This window comes from Phascolarctos cinereus, unplaced genomic scaffold (assembly GCF_003287225.1).
Source record: "Phascolarctos cinereus isolate Bilbo 61053 unplaced genomic scaffold, phaCin_HiC Scaffold_2;HRSCAF=192, whole genome shotgun sequence".
Lineage (NCBI taxonomy): Eukaryota > Metazoa > Chordata > Mammalia > Diprotodontia > Phascolarctidae > Phascolarctos > Phascolarctos cinereus.
Genome location: NW_027555625.1, coordinates 237,974,747 through 237,999,474, shown reverse-complemented (window position 1 = coordinate 237,999,474; position 24,728 = coordinate 237,974,747). Strand labels below are relative to the sequence as shown.

Genomic DNA, 24,728 nt, shown 5'->3' with positions numbered 1-24,728 from the left:
ATGGGCAAATCAGTAAAGCCTCCTGCCTTGTACAGTTCTCTAAGGCTGTAAGTCAGTAGTGAATAGCTAAGCTGCAACAAGGAAGAGACTTTCTGGAGTTTCTATTACTTCTTTTTGTTATATAGGTCTCAGAATTAAATTAATTCTACTTGGTAAAAACAGAAACCAAAATAAAATGGACTAGTTCATATGTTTTTCTAGGCATACGATAGATCATGAAGCAGTCATGCCTTTCTCCTCATTGTCAAGAAGCTTGGGTGTATAGAGCATGTAGAGGGAAATTTTACAAAATAAGGTGGCCTCAGATTTTGGTGGGTCTTGGGTGGTATTCTGAGCTGGAATTTTAGTCAATGATAAAGAGGTGGCCATGGAATGGTTTGAGTAGAGTGACATGATCATATCTAAGTATAAGAAAAATTAGTTTGACAGTGGAAAGAAGGATGGATTGGAGAAAGGAAGAGCATAGAATCAGAAAATGACATTAGGAGTCTGGTAAAGTCCATGTGGCAAGATTCTGGCAGTGAGAATAGAAGGAGACTACAGATGTAAAAGATATAACTTGCTTCCAAATACCAGGTCTCAGTAACTGATTGACTTTTTCTTCTTTTTTACCTCTCATATGTCCAGATAACATGTCTTCAAACATGAAAGATAAGACAAAAGGTGCTTAAACAAGCAGAAATTGTCAAGTCAAAAGGAGGAGATAGGCAGGGAAAAATAATGCACAGATTGTCTGAGATACCAGTGAAATAGATAGCCAGATAGAAATGTCCCGTAGAAAGCTGGAAATATGAGATCGGGGTAGAGATATAGATTTGGAACTTGTTGATTTCTGATGAGGAATGAACATGATATAGTGGATGGAGCACTAGACTTCAAGTCAGGAAGACGTAAATGAAAGCCCCTATCTCAGAAATGTACTTACCTCTATGACCCTAGAAAAGTTACAATTTCTCTGAGTCTCAGTTTCTTCTTCTATAAAATGAGGAGGATGGGCTCTATGGCATCTATGTTTTCAACGGATAAAGCTTAGGTAATAACCACCTGAGGGTACCATTAAGAGAATAAGGATCCAGGGGGGAAAAAAGCACAAAGGAGAGCTTAGAGAAAGAGAAGAAGAAAATGCCATTTTTAAATAGAAGAGTATTCAGATGAAGGGGATGGTCACCATTGTCAAATTTGATGGAGTTGTCAAGTGGAATGAGAACCAAAAAAAAAGGAAATTAGATTTGGAGATTATAATAAAATTAATAACTTTTGAAAGAGTAGCTAAGTACTATGGTTCGGATAAAAATCAGATTGCAAAGGGTCGATGAAATAGCTGGTGATGAAGAAGTAGAGGCATTTGGTGTAGACATCTTTCTTTGCAGAAGCTTAGCAATGAAGAGGAATAGAAAAAAATTGAAGTATAAAGGTGAAGGAAAGACCTTTAAGGATTGAGGAAAAACTAATCATGTTTGTAGGTAGAGAAAAAAGAGCCAAGGCCGAGGAAGAGTTTGGAGAATTATGAGAGAGGAGATGACAGCAAGGATGAGCAAGGCCCTACAGAAATTATGAAGATATAGCAACAAAGGTACAGGTGTTAGTATTAATCTTAGTAAGTAATAGGTAGGGAGCAGCTAGGTGGTTCAGTGGATAGAGACCTGGGCCTGGAAACAGGAAGAGGAGTTCAAGTCTGATCTCAGACTTTTACTAGCTGTGTGACCCAGGGAAAGATGATTTATCTCTCTTTACTTTAATCCACTGAAGAAGGAAATGGCAAACCACTCCAGTATCTTTGCAAAGGAAACCCCATGGATAGAATTGGCATGCTATGACCCACTGGGTCATGAAGAGTTGGGCATGAGTAAATGACTGAATAACAACAGAGGAATAGGTAAGAGTGCCCCTAGCTTCAGCTTATCTCTGGTCATCATCCCTTCACCTCTACCCCACCCCTTATTTCTGTAGTGCTTTTTGTCATCATCCCTGCTTCTTGGAAACTCTATTTCATGATTCAATTCAGTTGTCAACCTATAAGACGCTTTTCTTGATTCTTTCATTTATTAGTATTTTCTCATCTTTTATGAAAACCCTGTACTTTGGATCTTCTTATCTGTGTGAAGTACTGCTTCCCTTAAAAAAATTTAAGCTTGTTAAGGGCAGGGACTATTTTGTTTTGTCTTTGTGTCCTCTTAGACTTAGCATTGTACCTAGTATATAGTGGGTACTTAACTGCTTGGATCAAATTAAGCAACTGCCCTCATTTAGTTCAAATTGCTGGTCCTGGAGAAATAATAACAAAAGGCACTAAAAGAATGTGAGGATGAGATTGTTGTACTTCAGTAGGTGATCATTGAGGAATTTCAGCAAGTAGGAAAGTTACCATGGGACTGATGATGGGGAAATGTTGTCACGACTTTCTAAAGGGGAGAAGAGGGGGCTATTTTAAACTGTAGGTTGGTGAGCTTAACCTTCATTCCTAGCACACTTTTTGAATGATTTATTAAAGAGATAGTTTGTGAGCACTTAGAAAAGGAAGAGGTGACTACTATGAACCAGCATGTTTTTATTAGAACAAGTCATGTCAAACCAACCTCATTTTATTTTATTTTTTATTTTGACAATGCTTCTAGTTTAATGTAACTAGATTTCAGAAAGGGATACAACAAAATCTCTCACTATATTTTAAGACAGAGAAATGTGGGCTAGATGCCGTGTGAATTCTGAACTGATTATTCAGACTCAAGAAATGCTAATTAATGAATTGATGTGAGCTTTGAGCAGTAGTACTTAACCTTTTTTTGTATGTGTCAGGGACCTCCTTGCCAGTCTGATAATGCTTATAGATTCAATCTAAGAACAATGTGTTTTAATGTATATGATAAAATATATAGGATTATAGGGAAAGTCAATTACATTGACATTGCCATCAATATTAAAAAACAATCAAATACATGCATAATTTCATAAACCCCCAGGATAAAAGCCTCTACTGTCAGTGACTTCAGTTAATGCATAGGTGACATGTTTATCAAGTTCGCAGGCAACAAGAAAACTGAGAATCATAGCCAATGTGCTGGATGAGAAAGATCAGATCCACAATGATCTGGAATGATAAAAGGGCTTGTTGTTGTTCAGTTGTGTCTAACTGTTTGTAACCCCATTTTTTGGTCATTCTTTCTCCAGCTCATTTCACAGATGAAGAAATGGAGGCAAACAGGGTTAAGTGATTTGCCCAGGGTCACAGAGCTAGTAAGTATCTGAGGCCAGATTTGAACTCAGGAAGATGAGCTTTCCTGACTCTAGGCCTGGCACTCTATCCACTGTGCCAATTAGCTGCCTAATAAATATGTAGAATGATTTAAATCATTATGAATATAAAGCCCCATACTTGTGTTTCCCTTGATCTTCTCTATAAAAGGCCAAGAAGTGATCCTGCAGCTCAGTTGAAGCAATCAACTACACAAACATGCAATTTGGAGTGGGGGGAGATAGCACTAAAAATTGGTTCATATTTTTTTTAAAAAGGTTTTTTCTTTTTTCCAAATTGTGATTTCATTGTCATAGGGAACTCCTAGTGAGAAATCTGTTTCTGAGAATCTAACTTTCTAACCAACTCTTTCTAATATCTAATGCAGATGGTTATATGTTCTGATGTTTATAGTCTTAGAGAGTTGCTTGGTATGCCAAGAGGGAAAATGAATTGCTTAGGGTCACAGAATCAATTGAAGTCAAGGGCAAGGGTTGAACCCAAGTCTTTTTTGGACTGCTCTCTATCCATTATCCTTGCTGTCTTAAATGAAAAAAGATTGATTACCATTAAAAAGATGACCCAGAAAGCATTAATAACAACAAAATGGCATGTACATTTTATCATTTACAGAAATTACCTTATGAAAAAAATCATGAGAATACACTATCCATACATCAAAGACATTAAAAGAAAGAGAAATGAATGGGTTTCATGAAATGATATTCTACAGTAGCATCTATTTTTACTATTGAACAACTGACCCAAAAACCAACAAACAAACATTGAGAATACAAGTTGTAATAGGGTTCAGGCACATGTGCACACTATCAACCAGTTTGGCTGACAGAACATCAACATGAAGATGCTAGAGAGTTGTTTCCAGAAGAATTGTGATGACATGTAAGGGGAGTGACTTGAAGAAGGTAGGGAACACATCTGGATGTTTGACAGAATTTGGTTCAATGTAAGAAAAAAAGAACATATAAAACGATTTAAGCCACATATTGAATGGGCTGCATTTGGAGTGGGATATGAGTTGAATTCATCATTTATTTATTCAGTCAGTCAGTAAGTCATTTAGTTACATATCCTTTGACTCTTTGATTCCTTTCATTGTAACTCTTGTTTCAGAGCCTTTCATATATTATAGTGCATCTAGGAGTTTTAGTATGCTCTGAGGCATTTCACACATGTCTGGCTAATCATACCCTACTAGAAAATCTCAAGACTTCACTGTGTGGAAATTCACTGTATGTATTGTCACCAACTCTGTTTGCAAATATATAATCCAAAAATCTGAAGGAAGAGAATGTTTCTTTAACAATTCCTTTGTGGTCACTTTTAAGTTCTATTAATATGTTTTGTTTTTTCTTTGTATATTACTACTACCTCATGAAAAGTCTTTTGTAACAAAATAAAATAGTTAAACAAAACTAATAACAGTGACCTTATCTTAAAGTTCATGCAGGATTTCACATCTATAGAACTCTCCCCACTTCTCTATTTTTCCCAATTTACCAGAAATCTATTTTCTCTCAGTCATAACCCCTTCCATCCCATTGTATGTTTGTGGAGAAAATTAATTTCTGATAACAAATATGCATAGTTAAACAAAGCACACACCCCCCCAACACATACAGACATATATTTGTGTGTGTATATATATATATATATATATATACACACACACACACATATATATATATATATACACACACACACACATATATATAGCATAGTATATATACACACATATGCATATGTGCTTGTGTGTGCATATTTGTATATACATATATATGTTTGTGTTTGTGTTTTTATGTATGTAAACACACATACACATACACACAGCTGTTGAAGAATTAGTTGTGTTTAAAAACACAAGACAAGACAAGAAAATTAACTTCTAACAAATATGCATAGGTAAGAGCTGTACATTTATATTTCATATATGTAAATATACATATATGCATTATATATACATATATTTATACAGTTAATGACAGAATTTATTTTGTTTAAGTATGAATCCTTATTATAATAAATTAATTTTCTTCCCTTCTCCCCATGAGCTGAGGGTGCAGATATGGGAGGAATGAGGGGAGAATAATCTGTCTATCTCTTTATCTATAACACATACATCATAGAAATGGTGAAGAATTATATATCATTATGAAGCCTATATACAAATACATATATATGTGTGTACACACACACACACATACACACACACACACATTCATCATCTCTCTGTAATGGATAATTTCTCATCACCATTCCTCCGAAATAATGAATGATCATTGTATTCATCGTAGTTCTTACAACTTTCACAATATTACCATTGTCTTCATGTGAAGATGTTAAACAGTCAATAGAATATGCACTTTGCAAAATAAGCAGAAGCAAGAAAATGTGAATATAGCAACAGCAATATTGTTTTAAGAACAATTTTGAGCAACAAAGTAATTTTGACTACTATAAGTATTTACATTTACTACAAAGGACTTACCAGGGAAGAAAGAACTGATAAATAGAAGTATGTAAAGAATGATTTTACACACACACACACACACACACACACATACACACACACACACACACATACATATGCACATACACATTTGTATCTAATAATAACCATCTCTAGTGGAGGGAAGAAAAAAAGGGAAAAAGTAAGTTGCACGATAATTTTATTATATATTTAAAAGGAATAGCAAGTTGTACATAATAGATGTGCAGTTTCATGTGCAATCATCTTTTTTTATTCTACTATATTGTGGAAATGCTTGTTTTATTTCATAAATAAAAAATAAAATAAATGAAATTTAAATTTAAAAAAAGAATATGTGCTTTGGTGTTTTCTAATAACAGTTCTGTGTTTTCATAGAACCATCCTTAGTTTTATTTTCTTTCTCCAATCTCCTCCTACCATTGAAAAAGCAAATAAATAAATAAAATTTCTGTTACAAATACTTATGGTGAAGCAAAACAAATTCTCACATTATCTGTATCAGCACAAGACACCTTCACCTCATGCTTCAAGCCCAATCTCCTGAATGGTATGTGGAGAGCCTCTATGCAAAGAAGAACAAGCTCCCCTTTGACTTCAGGCCTCCCATCTCCTGCTGTACCTATTCTTTGAGGAAAGAGGAGAAGCAATCTCCACTTAATGATGACTTATACCTGGTCTAACCCTTTATATCCCAATGACTCTGAATTTCTGTAGATTATCATCAAACCCAACTTAACACCACCTTGATTCATCAGGAACCACTTGATTCATCATTCCCACCGCTCTCAACCTTCCCAGACCAAAGTTTCATCCTAATTCCACCCAACCATTCCACTACGCCCTCTTGAATGCTTGTTCAATAGACCACAAGCTTACCTTTATTTTAAATCTATCTGTCTCCCACTCCTTCTACCAGATCTTACTGAAAACTGGCTTTCCCCTGATGATACAGCCTCCCTGTCCACCCTTTCTAGTACTTGTTGAATCTTTACTAACTCTCATCAGCTCACTAATCAAAATGGGACAGTTGGAATACTCCTCATACCCCATTCCCACTTCCAGGTTCTTCCTATTTTTTCATCACTCAGTAACTTCTCTTCCTTTGAGGTACTTACTATTTACATCTTCCACTCAATCTAAATCTTAGTAGGTGTTGTCTTCAGACCTCCAAATCACTTCCCTTTCTTCCTAAATAAGCTTGATATCTGGCTTATAATTTTTCTCTCCTCCCCAACTCCTGCCTTCGTATTACAAGAGTTCAATATACATATTGATTCTTCCTCAAATACCCTATCCACTCAGTTCATCAACTGAGTTACTTCCCATGAGCTATCCTTCTATCTAACCTCAGCCACATTAAAAAAGTCATATCCTCAATCTTGCCATCACCCACAAATGTACCACCTCCAAGTCCAAGAAATCTGAAATCCCCCTGATTATAAGCTGTTGGCTTTTCACCTCTCCCTCTACCTTCTCTGACATAACCCTACTCTTCCTCCTCATGATTTGACCACTTGATTCTCTCCCAGGCTACTTCCTCTGTAGTAACTGTTTTCACTTTTTTCCCCATGATAAAGCAATTTCAAGTCTACACTATCTTCCTCTCTTGAATCTCTAGTCCCTTTTCCATATCATCAATTATGACCTGCCAAGCCTCAGCCTTGAATCACTCCCACCATTCATCACTTTCTTTCTACACATATGATGGTGAATGAAAGTGGAGAAAATAATGCAACTGTTCTAATTCTACTATAAATTTATGTCACATACATTTAACTGGGCCCTCACTATTGCTAGGAAATTTTACTATGCCATTCTAATCAACTCACTATTTCTCTACAGCAACTCTTCCAAACCTTTTCATCTATCCTCAAGCCTCCCATAGTTCCCCCTTGGCCAAGTCTCTCAACTGAGAACCTTGCCTCATGAAAAATTGAGATCATTTGTCATGATATCTCCTATTTCCTCATCATCATCTCCTGCCACTCCTGTGTCTTTTGCCACTTTATTCTCCTTTACCACTCTTTCACATGATGAAGTGGCTTTACTCTTTACCAAAGCTAACCCCTCTATCTGTTCAACTTATCCCATTCCATCCCATCTCCTCAAACAGATTGATGCCTTTGTCATCACAAGTCTTTCACTTATTTTCAATCTCTCCCCTCTACTAGCTCATTTTCTAATGCCTATATACATACATATGTTTCTTTTGTCCACCTCAAAAAATAAAACCTCACTTATCTTTCTATCATTATTATCATCCTATTTCCCTTCTGCCCTTTGTAGCTAAACTTGAAAAATTCATCTTCAGTAGGGGCCTCCACTTTCTTTCCTCTCATTCTCTTCTTAACCCTTTAAAATCTAGGTTCTGACCTTACCATTCTACCAAAACTGTTCTCTCCAAAGTTACTAAATATCTCCTCATTGACAAATCCAATTGTCTTTTCTCAATTCTCATTCTTCTTGACCTCTGTACAGCCTCTGATTTTTTTTTTGATGAGGCAATTGGGGTTAAGTGACTTGTCCAGGGTCACACAGCTAGTAAGTGTCAAGTGTCTGAAGTCGGATTTGAACTCAGGTCCTCCTGACCCCAAGGCTGGAGCTCTACCCCCTGTGCCACTTAGCTGTCCCTAGCCTCTCTTCCTTGAATTCTCTTCTCCTTAGGTTTTCTATGTCTTAGTTTTCCTCCTACCCTTCTGACCACTCTTTTTTCATGTTTCCTTTGCTGGGTCATGCTCTAGCTCATGCCCTTTAATGTAGGTGTCTCCCAGGGTTCTGTCCTGTACTCTTTCATCTTCTCCCTCTATACTACTTCACTCCTGGCTATTTCATGAACAACACATTCCATCTCCTGGTTCCTAGCATTCTCTCTGTCTGTCCTCCATGTCTAGAATGCTTTCTCCCATCTTCCCTGATTAATGAACTTCATGGCTTCCTTTATGTCTCAAACAAAATCCCACCTTCTAGAAGAAGCCTTCCTTAATCCCTCTTAATTCCAGTGATTTCCTTCTTCTAATTATCTCCTACTTACCCTATATATAGGTTGCTATGTATACATTTGCTTGAATGTTGTCTTCCACATTAGATTGAAGGCAAGGACTATCTTGTTCAGTACTTAACCACAGTGCCTGGTACATAGCAAGTGTCTGACAAATGTTTATTGAATGAATGAATGAATATGTAAAAAAAAAATCTCAATTTACTTTCTGAGTCTATCACCTCTCTTACCAGGACATTGATAATATATTTCATTATGAGTCTTCTAGAATTGCTAGTTATTGTGTTAATCAAAGTTCCTAACCTAAGCCCTTTCAGAGTATTTTGTCTTTACAATATTGTTCTTATTGTATACTTTGTTCTCTTGTTTCTGTTGACTTCATGTTGCCTCAATTCATTGAAGTCTTCTTGGGTTTCTCTGAAACAACCCCTTTCATAATTTCTTACAGCATTTGGTAGTACAGTGAATAGAGCATTCACAGAGCACTGAACTTGTAATCAGGAAAACTGAAGGTCGCAATCCAGTTTCAGACACTTACTAGCAAATCACACAACCTCTATTTGTCTCATTTTCTTTAATTGTAAAACAAGGAAAATGAAAGCATCTACCTCACAGGGCTGTGTTAAGTATCAAATTATGTGTTTGTAAAGTGCTTTGCACAATACCTGGCACATAGTAGGCACTTAATAAATGTTTATTCCCTTCTCAGCAAAATATTATTCTATCACAGACGTATGGTGTGACTTTTTCAACCATTTCCAAACTAATAGATATCCACTCAATTCTTGTTCTTTGTCACCACAAAAATTTCTGCTAAAAATATTTTTGCCTATATGGGTCCTTTTCTCCTTTCTTTGATTTCTTTGATATTCCCATTCTCTGACCCAATCCCCCTGAATACCACTGGTAGTATACATCAGTAAGAGCACTGGTTGTGTGTGACCATGGATTAGAGCAAAAGTAGCTAGGAAAATAAAATAAATATTCTTATTACTATAGTTCCTTCACATTTGAATTTTCTCCTTAAAAAAGTTTCTTTAAATAAAAGTTGCTTCCTGGTCACTCCTGTGACTGAGTGTAAGTAGAAATAGTTTGAAGGTTATTGTCATGTGCCTTTTCCATAATAATTTTTTAAAAATATTGACAGAAGTTCAAAGGCCCTTCTCATAGAACATGCCCTAGATTAATTGTAAATGCCTTGACATATGCCTGTATGGGCAGCTTTTGCATTCTGATGAGTAGAAGGTTCCTCAACTGTTTCATTTTTGGCAGCTGAATAAAGAATGAAATGATGTGAATGAATATTTTATTAAGGAGACATGGCAGCTTTGCTCCTTCAATAGCTGTTTGACTTTTACTGTATAGAGCAAAGTCTGAGACTCTGTCCTCTTGTTTTCACTGACAAGTTCAAAGCTGATGAGGAGAGCCTTTCTGATTTTCTAACAGAGAAAGAAGAGTTTGTTTTATAAGATTCTAGATCCAATAATTTAGCAAGGGAATTAAAGATAAGATTATAAAGTAATTAAGCAAAGTTACACTGTAATAATCCTTTAAAATAGGGGATGAGTCAGGTTTCACTGAATTAGTAAGAATTATGTTTGTGGCAGAAGAAATATGTGTCCTTCATTAGGGGAAAATGCATCTCTAGCTGATACAAATAGTTTGGAATGCTTTTTTCTTTTGTGATGCAAAGGCATTGTCTTGTAGTGGAAAGAGTCATGGAATGGAGAGTCAGGAGGCTCAGGTCCTAGTCTTGGCTCTGCTACTATAATTTAACTGTTTTCATATAACAGTTATATCATATGTATAGTATATACTATATATTATACTACAAGATATACATAGGTATAATAAGTTTTTATCTTATATAAGGAATTCATGTTATATTTAATATTTTATTTCCCAAGAGTTAGAAATTAGAAGGAAAGCGACAATCTTGTGAATCGTGGCTGTTGGTCTTATTTTGTATTTTATAACTTCTCTCTCTCTCTCTCTCTCTCTCTCTCTCTCTCTCTCTCTCTCTCTCTCCTCTCTCTCCTCTCTCTTTCTCTCCTCCACATATATAAGCTCTTTGGTTGGAAGACTACTAGTTACGTACTAATGAGCTCTGGGTTGTGGCTTCCTCAGATAGATCAATTAGTATGGCTCTGTTCCATGGCCAGAAGCTATTCTACCCAAGTCTGACTGATATGCATCTTAAGGACAAGAGGCCTTGGATGGCTCAGCCCAAACCATCCCCACCACTGGAAAAAAAAAGCAAACAAAACACAATCCATCAGACATGCTCTACTGAATGGGGGCTGATCATATCATCTCCTAGCCAAAGGCCAACCTATTCCATGCAAGCTGTACCAAGTCAACTCTGACGGCTACAAGCCAGTATTACTCCCTGGCTTACAGCAGCTTTCCAGCAATTGACAGCTAATGGCATTGATAAATCTCTGCCATTTGGAATCCTAATACTCTCATCCCACAGATGGGTAGTTGAGGACCTAATTATTCTGTGTAGCAGACACATATCCTCATCCAATTCAATTACACAGCATCGGCAGAAACAATTACACATTTTGTTTTAATAGGCACAGTGATGCATGTGGAAATGATATTAATTGAGGTTAAAAGTTAAAAAAAAAACAATAGAGGCCAAACAAGACTGTGTCACATGCTTTTATCAGGATCAATGGCTGAGTGATTGAATATGCTAATGTAGATTTGGAATATCATGAGCTGCCTCAAACCATACTTGTTCATATTGATTATAATAAGCACAGGAGTACAAATGATCATTTTATATATTATTTCTATCCAATTAATCCCATCAATTGTCTCAAAATAGAGTTATTCTAAAACATATTTCAATTCAATTAAAAATAAATATTCATTACATCAAATCAATAAGCATTTATTAAATGCTTACTATTTGCCAGGCAATGTCCTAGATGTACAAATAAAAGCATAAAGAAAGGCAGTCCCTGGCAGAAGGAGAAGGCAGCTGAAGCATTGGGGTATTAAATACCTACTGTGTGCCAAGACCTGCATGAAAGTCTCACTCTGATGCCTTATCATAACATTGAACTGAACTTTGATTCTTGAAAGCTTTGCCAGCGGAACACAAGTTCTGAGAAATGCTAGAAAGTTTTATGTCTCAGGTTGGTTCTTAACCCCCAAGAAATCTGTGAAGAGACTTCAAGGAGCCTGTGAACTCAATTCAAATTATACCTTTACCTTCATTAGCCTTTGGTTTCCCTTGTAATCCTAAGAACTTTTTCATGCAACTAAAAATATTCTGAGAAGGAATCTATATGCTTCATCAGACTATTAAGGAGTCCATAGCACAAAAAAAAAAAAGATTAAAAATCTCTGCCATATATCGTGTGTGACTATTGCCTGTTAACCAGCCTAATTCATTTTAGAGAGGTTGAACATCAGTACATTGATGGCCACTGGATGAGAAATTAAAATATTCATGCATAATAACTCATGGAGATTATCTACTAAGATGTGGAAGAGATGAGAACTACACTGGTAGACAGATGCATATTTAGTTAACCATAGATCATTGAAAGTATGCAAGTATGAACAGAGAGAACACTGTACTGTGTTGGGGGTGATACAAGGGTGATACAAGGATAAATAACACAAAGCTCCTGCTACCAAGAAATTTACAGCAATGAAATTAGTCAAAATATTCAAATATTCAACTTTATCAATCTGTATTGTCTATCTTTTTTTTCTGTTTTCACATTATTCAACAATATTCCATCAAAATTGATATCCTAGACATTTTTCATACTTAGCATTCTACCTCCCAGTTCCATATATTTGCACAATGCCTTTGTCCCCCATCTTAGGAATACTGTCTCTCTTTCATAATGCCTACCTCTTGAAATCTCTAGTTTCCTTTAAGACAAAGTTCAGGGGTCAACTTCTGTATAGTCTTTCAAGATTCTCCAAGTGTTTAATGCTTCATTAACTCCACCAACCCACAACCTTTAACGAACATGTATTAAGTGTGGGTTCTGTACCAAGCACTGTGCTAAGCACTGGAGATTCAAATTCAAGCAAGCAAGAGAGTCCCTGCCTCAGCAAATTTACTTTCTAATAGGAGAAACAACACATATAGGGTAGTGGTGGCTAGAAAGGGGAGTTTTAGAGAGATCTAGCAGAGGAAATCATAATTGGAGCCATAGGGTGAGTCATACCTTTGTCAATAATAACAGTGTTGATGAGATTGTTGTTCTTGGAGCTAGAGTTGGAAGTGGAAAGGGGAAATGTGAGGAAAAAGCATAGGCTTATAGGGGACATGGCTTTGAAGTAGAACGTAGCCTTGAAACAGGACAAGCTGAGATTTATTCTCATTATTCAGATTCCAGGGACACGAGCATGGGCTTAGAGGTCAAAGATGGAGCCTAGAGAGCTGGCATAATGGCATATAATAGTCTGGGAAATGGCCTGGTGGGCTAAGATCAGGCAAGGTAAGGTGCATGCTCACCAATTAGAGCCCAGAATCACAAAGATTGAAGCATGAGGTCTGGTCCTGCTAGTACTATATTTCACTATATTATGGCCTGACCTTTTGTACTCTAATGACATGCCCAACAAAGTATAAGTTCCAGGAATTTCTACCCAGGTGAAATGGCTTCAAGTTTGTCATTTGGGAACTGAAGAACCCCACTGAGTTTGAGGAGGCTGTCAGTTTGACTACAGAATAGTATATATTTTGGCCATAAAATCTCTCAAATACCGTTCAAGAATATATGGAATGTGTATATGTGTGTGTGTGTGTGTGTGTGTGTGTGTGTGTGTGTGTATGTGTGTGTGTGTGGTGGGGGGGCCATGAAATATGTTATAGTGGAGGCATTATTTACACAAATTGAATCACAGATCATCAAGGTAGGAGGAAAATTAAGTATTTAGTAAGCACTTACTGTGTGTCAAGTCCACCATGTTATGAGCTAAGTGCTAGGAAAATAAATATAAGCAAAGAAGATAGGCTTTGCACTCAAGAAGCTTACATTCCATTGGGGGGATACAATATATAAAAAGAAGCTGAAAAATGTAGAGGGTAGGGAGGGTAGTTTGGAGTTGGTGGCCAGGAAGTGAAGTCGAGAATTGGTTTAGGGCATGATAAGTTCAAAGCTCATCTATCAAAGCCAAAACTCCTTCCCCAGAAGGAGTGCAAGTTTCTAGGGAGTGGGAAGGAGATGTGGATAAAAGCTAGAATGAATGCAGCATGGTTTGGGCTCTTTCCAAAGGGGTAAAATCCACCAGAGCTTGTGATCTGCTCTCAAAGCTGTCATGAACCTTGGATCTCTTTACTCCCTGAGAAAGCTCCAGGGGAAGAGTTTAATGGAAGTTTTCAGGTTACCTATACATAGAAGGTACAAAACATCTAACAAATTATGGACCTACAACTTCACCTAAGTGAGAACATGTGTACCTTCAGAAGATGACAGTTTGATACAAACTAGATCTTCAAATAGTTTGACTAATCAGCTATATCCAAAAATAGGAAGAGGATGTTAATATACATTTATACATTTTGCAACTTGATAGAAGATATTTATTTAGAAATAAGTAAGTTTATAGCTAGCATCTCCTTAGGATAAGGGGCTGGGCTCTGGGAGACCATGGCAGACAGTGGTATGTGAGAAACAGTTTATTTTTACAATTACTGCTGAGGAGGGTCACTCTGACTCTGAGCCTCCTCCATGAAACATCTTAAGGAAGATTAGCCCCATCCCACATACACACACTTCTAGTACCTGAAGATGGTTACTCTTATTCTTTTGTTTTTGTCCTTGACCAAAGGAGTTAGAATACTGGACAGCCTTGCTGGCATTGTGAGTACATGGAGCAATAAAATAAGACACCCTGACTTGGATAAAGAGTAAGCTAGCTACAACTGAGACAAGGAGAGAAACAAGTTATACAAGAGAAGAAGCAGGCTATGCCAGACAAAAACTTGCCCTTGTTTTTTGAAGTCTTCAGTCTAGGAAAACCATGATGATGGTCTGACGGTATGATTCAGTTTTAGAGAGAGACTGAACCCATGTCTTTGCATTGGAATATCAGTGGGTTGGAAGATCCCATTTCCAAAACTACTCTGGGATAAAATGGAATAAAACAACACATTTGAAAATATGTCTTAACATTACTCTTACTGCTTTACTATTTAATTGAACTGATTAAATATTTTACTGTTTCAGTGCTGCTTCCGTACAGGGCCTGTTGGCCCACTGAGCTATTCAACACTTAGGCATGAATTAACTTTTAATATTTCCACTTTTATTTGTCAAACTCATTGGAAACAAATCAGCCAAAGTAAATAAATTACCACTAGAAATCCTCATAACCTAAACCAAGAAGGTTGAAACAATGGGTGAAGCCTATAGCTACATAAGGAAACATAAATGCCACCTTGTCAGCAGTGGCAACAATTCACAAACTTTTGGGGCAGCTGGGTGGTGTGGTGGATAGAGCACTGGCCCTGAAGTCAGGAGGACCTGAGTTCAAATCCGGCCTCAGACCAAACACTTGACACTTACTAGCTGTGTGACCCTGGGCAAGTCACTTAACCACAATTGCCTAAAAAAAAAAAGAATTTACAAACTTTTAAATGTGTTCCCCCAGATGACTAATGCAGGACTCAAGACCCATTTATCAGCCAAGGCACCTAATTGAATGAATTACTAGAAGAAATCAAAACTGTTAAGCAGTCTTGTCTGCATGTATAGCTGTTGCTACTTCTGTGATATAAATATCTAAATTTCTAGATAGAGGGTTACTCTTTCCAAGGACCTTCTTAAATTTAAATTTTCTTCTGAAATGAGAAATCACAGGTAACAGTATAGTTTATTCAGTGTGATGTGCCTCTGGCTTAGTAATAGGTAGATAAAATTTATTGATTGGCCATAAAAATCATAAATTTATCACTGCCAAGGATTTTAGAAAATGATCATAAAAAATCTAAGTCTCAACTGCAGTACAATGACCTGGTAATAAGTTTTGAATTGTGTAATAAAAAGGGGGAGTAAAGTGTGTTGCAGGAATTAAAATTAAACCATGTGATGTACAAAGCCAGGATGAGCCTGAGCACGGCAAGTGTGTTAGGCAGCCTTTGCATTGCAAAATACAGGGAGAAAAAATGGATTTATAGGCATCATTACTTCATTTCATTTTCTTCTCAAACTATCCTCTGACTCTTAGGAACAGAAGCCTATATCCTGTGTGCTAGTGTATGCTTGGTGCCTTAAAACCTTACCTGTTTCACATGGGGTATGAGAAAGACTCAGCACTTTCTACTCATAGCTGGGTATCCCAGAAAAATGATTGGTACTTACGGAAAGTGGTAAAATTTTAGAAGCTCATTCACAACAAATGTTAAGCGCATGGAAAGTCATGGAAGGCCAGGCACACATGGGATTCTCCTTTGTCATTTCATTAGTGAACTATCCAGTTAAATTTTGGACCCTATTTCATGCTCCTGCTAAAGCAAACTGTACTGACAAGAAAAGAATACAGTAATTACCAACACATTCTTTTCTTCTCTCAATAAACAGCACTAGGCTGTCTGTTTGGCTGTTTGTGTCTAGACTCCTTTCTGTGGCTGCATTTGCACTGTAAAAATTGAGCTGTAAAACATATTCCTGTTTTGACTTTAGAAATTATTGTTTAAGCCTCCCTAAGATGCTTAGCTCTGTCACACACCAACAAACTGTATTAGTAATAATAATGCTTATTATCATATCGTCATTGTCATTGTTACCATTATTTTTACAAATAGTAGTAATTGCTATCATTATCCATCCATGTTTTACAGATGAAGAGTAATCGTCCACTAAATTTCTTATTTGCTTTGTCATATGTGGAGATTTTCTAAGGCCATTCCCATGTAGCCCAAACTCTAGTTGACCTTGACAAGCTGGAAAAATTTCACATATAGGCCCAGGGACGAGCTATATGTCTGTCATCAAAAAGACTGCCTTGACAAGTTTAGAGAAGCCTATCACCAGGAATTCGACTACAAGTTGATATTTTTTTGGGGCTCAGCAATTCGTGAAGTCAGTCAATACGTATTTATTAAGTTACTACTAGGTGCTTTGCAGTATGCTAAGCACTGTGGATACAGAGAAAGGCTGAATACAGAGCTCACAGTCCAGTGGGGGAAGCAATACGCAAAACCATGATGTACAAAGAGCATACATACAGAATAAATTTAAAATAAGCAATAGAAGGAAGCCACTAGCATTAAGATGAAACAGGAAAAGCTTCTTATAGAAGGTGGGGTTTTAAATAAGACTTGGAAATAAGGGAAGCCCAGAGGTGGGGAAGGAGATAATTCCAGCCATAGGAGCCAGACAATGAAAATGCCTGGTGCCAGAAGATGGAGTGTTTTGTGCAATGGACATCAAGGAGGCCTGTGGCACTGGATCACAAAGTACATGATAGGGGAGGTATAAAGTGTGAGAAGATTTGGAAACACTATATTTTAACAGGTATAACCTTGATGAAGATCTAGCAAAGGAAACTGAAGAGGAGTTGTCAATCAGGTAGGAGGAGAGTCAGAATAGAGTAGTATCACAGAAATCTAGAGAGAAGAGGGAGGTTATCAGTGTGAAAACCTTCAGAGTGATCAAAAAGGATGCTTATTGATAAAAGGCTATTAGATTTGTCAACTAAAATGTCATTGGTAACTTTGGAAAGAACAGTTTTGTTTGTTTTTTTGCACTGAATATGATGACTTTATTGATGACACAGCATAGGACTCTATGCTTCTCACCTCCCCCCCCCACTACTGGGGTATATTGGGGCAAAGATGTGAATGGGGCATGAGACCCCCAGTATGGGTACATGTTTTAAGGATGTGGGCTCCCCAGTGGTGGGATCCCTTTTTAGGCTAGGGATGAAGAGCTGTGGCTTTCCACTTTACTCCATGGAAGCCATGTAGACCATGAGATCTACTACAAGGTTACTATAACCATAATCATTGTCATATCAGGAAATGAGCTTGACAAAATGATTGTTGAGGTTATTACTAGCACTGCATCAAAGGTAGAAGAGTGGATGCAGTTGTTAAAGTCATAAGTACAACCTGGTCCTCTATATATCCCAAGATGCCCTTCAAGGGTCCTTTTGGTGCTTGCATCATCATCACATTTGATAGCATCACATTTGGCAGGTTTCTGTAGGGGGCAGGTCAGATCCACAACAGGTACATTGGGAGTAGGAACATGGAAAGCCATTCCTGTGAGTTTCCCATTCCACTCAGGTATGACCTTGCCTTAGCAGAGTCAGTGGAAGCAGGCAGCACTATGCCCATCATGCCACAGCTTGCCAGAGGGGTCATCCACTGTCTTCTGGGTAACAGTAATGGCATGGACTGGGGTCATGAGTCCTTCCAGAATGACAAAGTTGTCACAAATGACCTTGGCCAAGGAGGGGCAAGTAGTTGGTACTTCAGGCGGCAATACTGACAATCTTAAGGAAATTAAAGTTTTTTTTGTTGTTCACTCTCATCACTAACATAGGGATATCAGCAAAAAGGGCAGAGATAATGACCCATTTGGCTCTACCCTTCAAGTGAGCCCTAGCATTTTTCATAGAACTAAAGATGCTGGTGGATTCTACAATATACTCAGCTTCAGCATCTCCCCATTTAGTGTTGGTAGGATCGCACTCCTGAAAGTTGCTAATGGCTTTTCCATTGACCACTTTCCAGTTTCATCCTAGACAGTGCCCTTGAACCTGCCATGGTTGGAATCATATTGGAACATACAAACCATGTAGTTGAGGTCAATAAAGGGGTCATTAATGGCCACAATCTCTATTGCACCTGAGTTGAATGTAGCACTGGTCATTACAATACCAATATATACATACCTACATACCCAATACAGCCAAATTTGTTGACTCCAACCTTCACCATTTTGTCTCACGGATGTGGCTACAGCAGCAAATCCTGCCACTGAGCTTGGGAGAAGAGCTGATAGTCAAAAGAGTAGTTTCAAGTGAATGGCTGGGTCAGAAGCCAGACTATAAAGAGTTAAGAAGGAAGTGAGAGGAAAGGAAGGGGAGGGACTGATTATAGATCACCTTCTAAAAGAATTTAACCACAAAAGAGAAAGGAGATGTAGGACAATAGCTAATGGGGATGAATGAATTAAGTGAAGGGTTGTTATTGTTGTTGTTGCTGTTGTTGTTGTTGTTGTTTTTGAATATAGGGGGAGCATAACCATGTTTGCAGGCAGTTGAGAAGAAGCCAACAGATAAGAAAAGATGAAAGATAAGTAAGAGAGTGTGAATGATGTATGGATAAATCATCTAGAAAACAATAGAATAGAATGGGATCACCTGTGCATGTAAGAAGTTTGCCTTGGTAGGAAGTAGGGTTATCTCTTCATATAAGACAACAACAAAGAAGGGAATGCTGGCAGAAGGCATCCCAGGGATGTGACATGAGGAAGAGGGGATAAGAGGGAGCTCTTGTAAAATGGCCTCAAGAAATATGAGCCAAAGTTCTCAGTGGAGAGAGTGTGGGAAGGTGGAGTCATGGAAAGTTTGAGAAAGGATTCGAAGCTGTTGTGGTGAGAGGAATAGTAAATTAATATGAGTGATATGCAAAAATTGTCTTGCTGCAGTGAGGGCCCCATTGAGGCTGCTTAACATACAAAAGATATGATCTTTGACATGGGAGGAGTAGTCCCATGGACTTTGGAAGTATTAAAAAAATCATTGTTCTTGTTGTTATCATTACTATTTTTATTACATGTACTGGTAAATTTATATGTTTTTTCTCAGTTACATATCACTTTGCACACATCATTTCATTTAATCCTTCTAACAACTTTGTGAGAAAAAAATATTATAGTATCATATCCATTTTATAGTAGAGTAAACCAAGGGTCAGAGAAGTAAAATGACTTACCCTTGGTCATAATATAGTAGTAAATGAATCAGTTCTACAAATACAGGCAGAATCAACATAAAAATATGAGATAGACAAAAATAGATATCTCCTCCTTTTCTTTTTAACACTCTTTTCTATTCTGTAAACCAGGTGCTGTAGCACCAGCATACAGATTTTTTTCCTTAATCAGTGTCCTTTAGCATCCTGTGCTCTTCATAGAACCAGCACAACATATTAGAAAGATCACTCAACTAGGAATGAACAAATCTGGGTTTGAGTCCTGACTCAACTGACCGCAATGGGTCCCAGAGAGGGAATTAACTTGCCCCATGTTAGTCTCCTGTTCTATATAATTAATATTTGATTGAATGGTTTCACTGAGGTTCCTTACTAATGCTTGGCTTTTCAAAGTCTATTACAAAAGTACCCTATTGCAGTAGTCTCTTAGTTGGTCTTTCTAACTCAAATCTCTCTTCACTCCAGTTCATCCTCCCATAGTTGCTGAAATGACTTCCCCAAAACCATGTTATTCTATTAATGTCAATGGGTCACTATTGCCTTTAAAATAAAATGTAAGCTGTATTTGGCTTTTTAAGTTCTTAAACTGGCCCCAACTTACCTTTCTAGCTTTGTTACATAATACTCTCCTCACATTCTGTAGTTTAAACAGACTGCCCTTCTTACTCTTTTTTCCTAGAATGCACTCTCTCCTCACCTGTGCTTCTTCAAATCTCTGGTTTCCTTCAAAGCTCAGAAATACCACCTTGGTCTACATGACATTATTCTTGACACTCAAGTTTAATGCCTTCCCCTATTTATCATTATTTATCATGTGTGTGTATGTGTGTGTGTGTGTGTGTGTGTGTGTGTCTGTCTGTCTGTGTGCACACTTTGTTCTGCTGGTAGAATGTAAGGTCCTTAAGGGCAGACACTATTTTTATCTTTGTACTCTCAGCACCTAGTAGGAGCTTAATAAATCCTTGTTGTTGTAAACACAAGCTCTGACAGGTGATTCACCAAGGTGAATTACACAATGCTGGACTTGGAAAGTCCCTCAGAGACCAAATAGTGTCTTCCCTACGTGAATATCAAAATTGGAAGGTATCTAGTGAGGAGGAAACTCTACATCCTGAGGCAGCCCATTCCATTAGTATAGTTCTAACCATTAGAGAATTTGGATTTACCACAAGCCTAAATTTCTAGTAATGATTCCTAGTTCTATTGGCTAGAATGAAGCAGATAAGTCTAATCTCTCTTCCAAATGACTTCAATGCCCTTCAAATATTTGAAGACAGATTATCACTTCCCTGCTGTCTTCTCTTTTTAGACTAAACATCTCTAGTTCTTTCAGCCTATCCCTACAACTATCTCCTCACTATCTCAGTTGCTGTCCTTTCTCTGAATACTTGTCAGCTTATGGAATCCTCCTTAAAAGGTTGTACATAGAACAGAATAGAATGCTCCAGGTGTGGTCTGACCAGGTCAGTGTATTGTGGGACTGTCACCTTTTTATTCCTAGGAGATGGTACAATGGGAGGAGAGCCAAGATAGTGTAGAGAAGCCAGGAAGTTGCCTGAGCTCTCCCAGTTTCCCTCAGAAACAATGTTAAATCAAACCTCTAAACAGGTTCGGCAGTGATAGAACCTACAAAAAGGAGTGAAACAATTTTACAGCTTAAGATAACTTTAAAGGACTTCAGGAAAAGTCCGTCTCACTTGGGTAGAAGGAGGGCGCAGCCCAGGGCAGATGGTGTCTGGGCAAGCCAGGAGAAGGATCTTAGCAGCATAACAGATCAGCAACTGAGGCCCCTCAGTCCTGGTTCAGCAGTCTGGTGGCACAGCAGGCCAGCTGCGAGGCCTCTGGCCCCATCACAGAAGGCAAATTGCCAGCCCTGAAAATCAGGCAACAACAGGTATGAGTAAGCTAGGTCATCCCAGTGCAGTGAGCAAGCTTCTCAGCACCTGTTGTTCCAGTGCACATAGCCAGTGACCAGGCCCCTAGCCCCCAGCACAAGAAGTTTGTGACAGTGACCCCTGTGCCCCAGGAAGCAGCTCAATTTGAAAAGCCATGAAATAGCAAAAAAAAAAAAAAAAAAGCAAGAAGCAAAAGAGAACCTTGACAATAGAGAGCTACTATGGTGAGAGGGAAGACCAAAACACAAACTCAGAAGAGGACAATGATGTTATAATCCCTACCTCAAAAGGGAATACAAATTGCTCTCAAGTCAAAAAAGTCTTCTTAGAAGAGCTCAAAAGGGATTTTAAAAGTCAAATAAGAGAGGTAGAGACAAATTGAGAAAAGAAATTACAGATATACAAAAGAGAGTCAACAGCCTGGAAAAGGAAAGATAAAAATTGACTGAAGAAAATAATTCCTTAAAAAATGCAATTGGCCAAATGGAAAAAAAAAATCACTGATGGAAACAATTCCTTAAAAAAAGTAGAATTGGCCAAATGGGAAAGGTGATACAAAAGCTAACTGAAAAAGATAATTCCTTAAAAATTAGAATTGGGCAAATGGAAGCTAATAACTCTATGAGACACCAAGAATAAGTCAAACAAAATGAAAAGAATAAAAAAAAAGAGAAGAATGTAAAATACCTCATTGGAAAAGCAACTGATCTAGAAAATAGGACTAGGAGAGATAATTTAATAATTATTGAATTACCCAAAAGCCATAATTTTAAAAAGAGCCTGGGTGGCATCTTTCAAGAAATTATCAAGGGAAACTGCCCTGATCTCCTAGAATGAGATGGTAAAATAGTCATTGAAAGAAGTCACTCCCTTTGACTCTTCTTTATGCAGCACCATTCCAGGGGGCAGTACCCAGAGGGTGAAGTGTTGTGGAAGCAGCAGCAATGGGGCAAAATGCCCCATTTAGCTTCAGCCCAGAGTGCATGCTGGAGGACATCCATTGCCTCCAGATAGAGTTTGCAGCAGAACGAGACTGGGACCAGTTCCATAAACCACAGAACCTCCTCCTGGCCCTTGCATAGGAAAGGGGAAAGCTGACAAGGCTCTTTCAGTGGATGCTTGATGGTGGGCCTGAACCCCTGTCCTCGTCAGAGGAAGAATAATGGTTGTTAGAGGAGACACTCAGTGATGTCCTTATCTATCTGGTAGCTCTGGAATCACAATGCCATATTGACCTGCTACAAACTGTGCTGGCCAAGATAGAGACCAACCAGCTCTACTATCCAGTCCACCTTGTCCATGACTCTTTCCGCAAGTACACAGAGTTGCCCCATGAAAATATACTGAAGGCTGAGTGCCTTAGCCCTGCCCCAGGAGGCACAGAATGTGCCCCTGTGTCTAGGGGAGTGGAGGGAACTAACTAAAGAACAGGACTTGTGGAACAGGGATGGGAGTGTGGGCTTGGATGACAGCTGGAATTCCTGGGACTGACTCCAGCAATGCTGGTGAGGGACAGCCCAGAACGGAACCCACTGGGAAAGCAGGGACACAAAAGCCTTCTCAAATTCTCCTTTAGTAGTTACTAGATCTTAGAAATGCAAGGTTCCTCCATCCTCCTAAATCCTAGTAGAACAGGTACTGGGTGGGATGCAGAAATGGAGGAGTCATTCTCAGTTTTTCATTTTTTTCCTTTAATAAAATGGTTTAGGATTAAAAAAAAATCTACCTCACCTCCTGAAAGAGATCTCAAAATGAAAACTCCAAGGAATATTGCAGCCAAATTCCAGAAGTTCAAAGAGAAAACAGTGCTAACAGCCAGAAAGAAACAATTCAAATATCATGGAGCCACAGTCAGGATTACACAGGTTTTCAGCAGCTTCTACATTATTTTACATTCTACATTCTGAGGGTTTAGAATATGATACTCTAGAAGGCAAAGGAGCTTAGATTGCAACCAAGAATCAACTACGCATCAAAATTGGGCATAATCTTTCAGAGGAAAAGATGGATATTTAATGAAATAGGGGACTTTCAATCATTCCTGATGAAAAGACCAGAGCTGAACAGAAAATTTGGTCTTCAAAACAAAGCATAAAAAGGTAAATAGGGGGACACTAGGTGGCGCAGTGGATAGAGCACTGGACCTGGACTCAGGAGGACCTGAGTTCAAATCCAGCCTCCATAACACTCACTAGCTGTGGGACTCTGAGCCTGTCACTTAACACCAGTTGACCTTACCAAAAATAAAAAATTGTAAATAGGAAAGAAAAAAAAAATAGTTATCCAATAAGATTAAACTATTTATATCCCTATGCAGGAAGATGATACTTATAACTACTGAGCACTGTATCTTTATTAAGAAATTTGGAAGGGGTATACATCCACAGTGTGGGTATAAGTTGACTTTGATATGATGACATAAAAAAAATTAAGGGGTAAAATAAAGAAGATGGATATAGAGGATTGGACTTGAAGTTCAAGAAGATCCAGTCAGAGATACTTACTAGTTGTATACTAAAATAAGTCACTTAATTGTTGTCTGCCTCAGTTTCCTTATCTGAAAAAATGGGGCTATTAATAGCACCTACCTTCAAAGGCTGTTATGAGAATAAATGGAATATTTGTAAAGAAATTTGAAAGCCTTAAAGTGCCATATATATGATAGCTATGATCCTAATAAACCCAATATCACATCAAGCTTTTTCATAACTGTAGCACACTATTGACTTATATTGAGCTTGACTCACCTTTTTTTAAAAAAATTTCACATAAAATGCTGCTTATACATGCCTCCACCATGCTTTATTAACACATTTGACTTTTTGAACCTAAGTATAAAGGTTTACATTGATTTCATTTTATTAGGTTCAGTTCAATGTTTTAGCCTGTCAGGCTAGAATTGACTGCTCAAAGATGGAAAGACTTTGAGGACAGGACTGGTGATCTATTATGTGCTTTTTATATGTGGTCTGATCTAACAAAGTTTGGAGAAGTTCATTTCTAGGAGGCTGGTCAAAAAGTAAGATCAATATTTTGGCCACAGAAGCTTTTTTATGTGTCTTCAGTAATTTATTAAGAAAAGGAAAGGTTGTAATATTCATTGATAAAGGGGATACCCACATTAATAAAATCATGTACAGTATTTTTAGAGTATTAGAGTAGGC

The 24,728-nt window shown here is 37.8% G+C and overlaps 1 pseudogene; it reads left to right on the top strand.

The window, feature by feature from the left end:
* Positions 1–22,988, top strand: LOC110206719 (dCTP pyrophosphatase 1-like; annotated as a pseudogene).
* Positions 22,989–24,728: the final 1,740 nt, after the last annotated feature.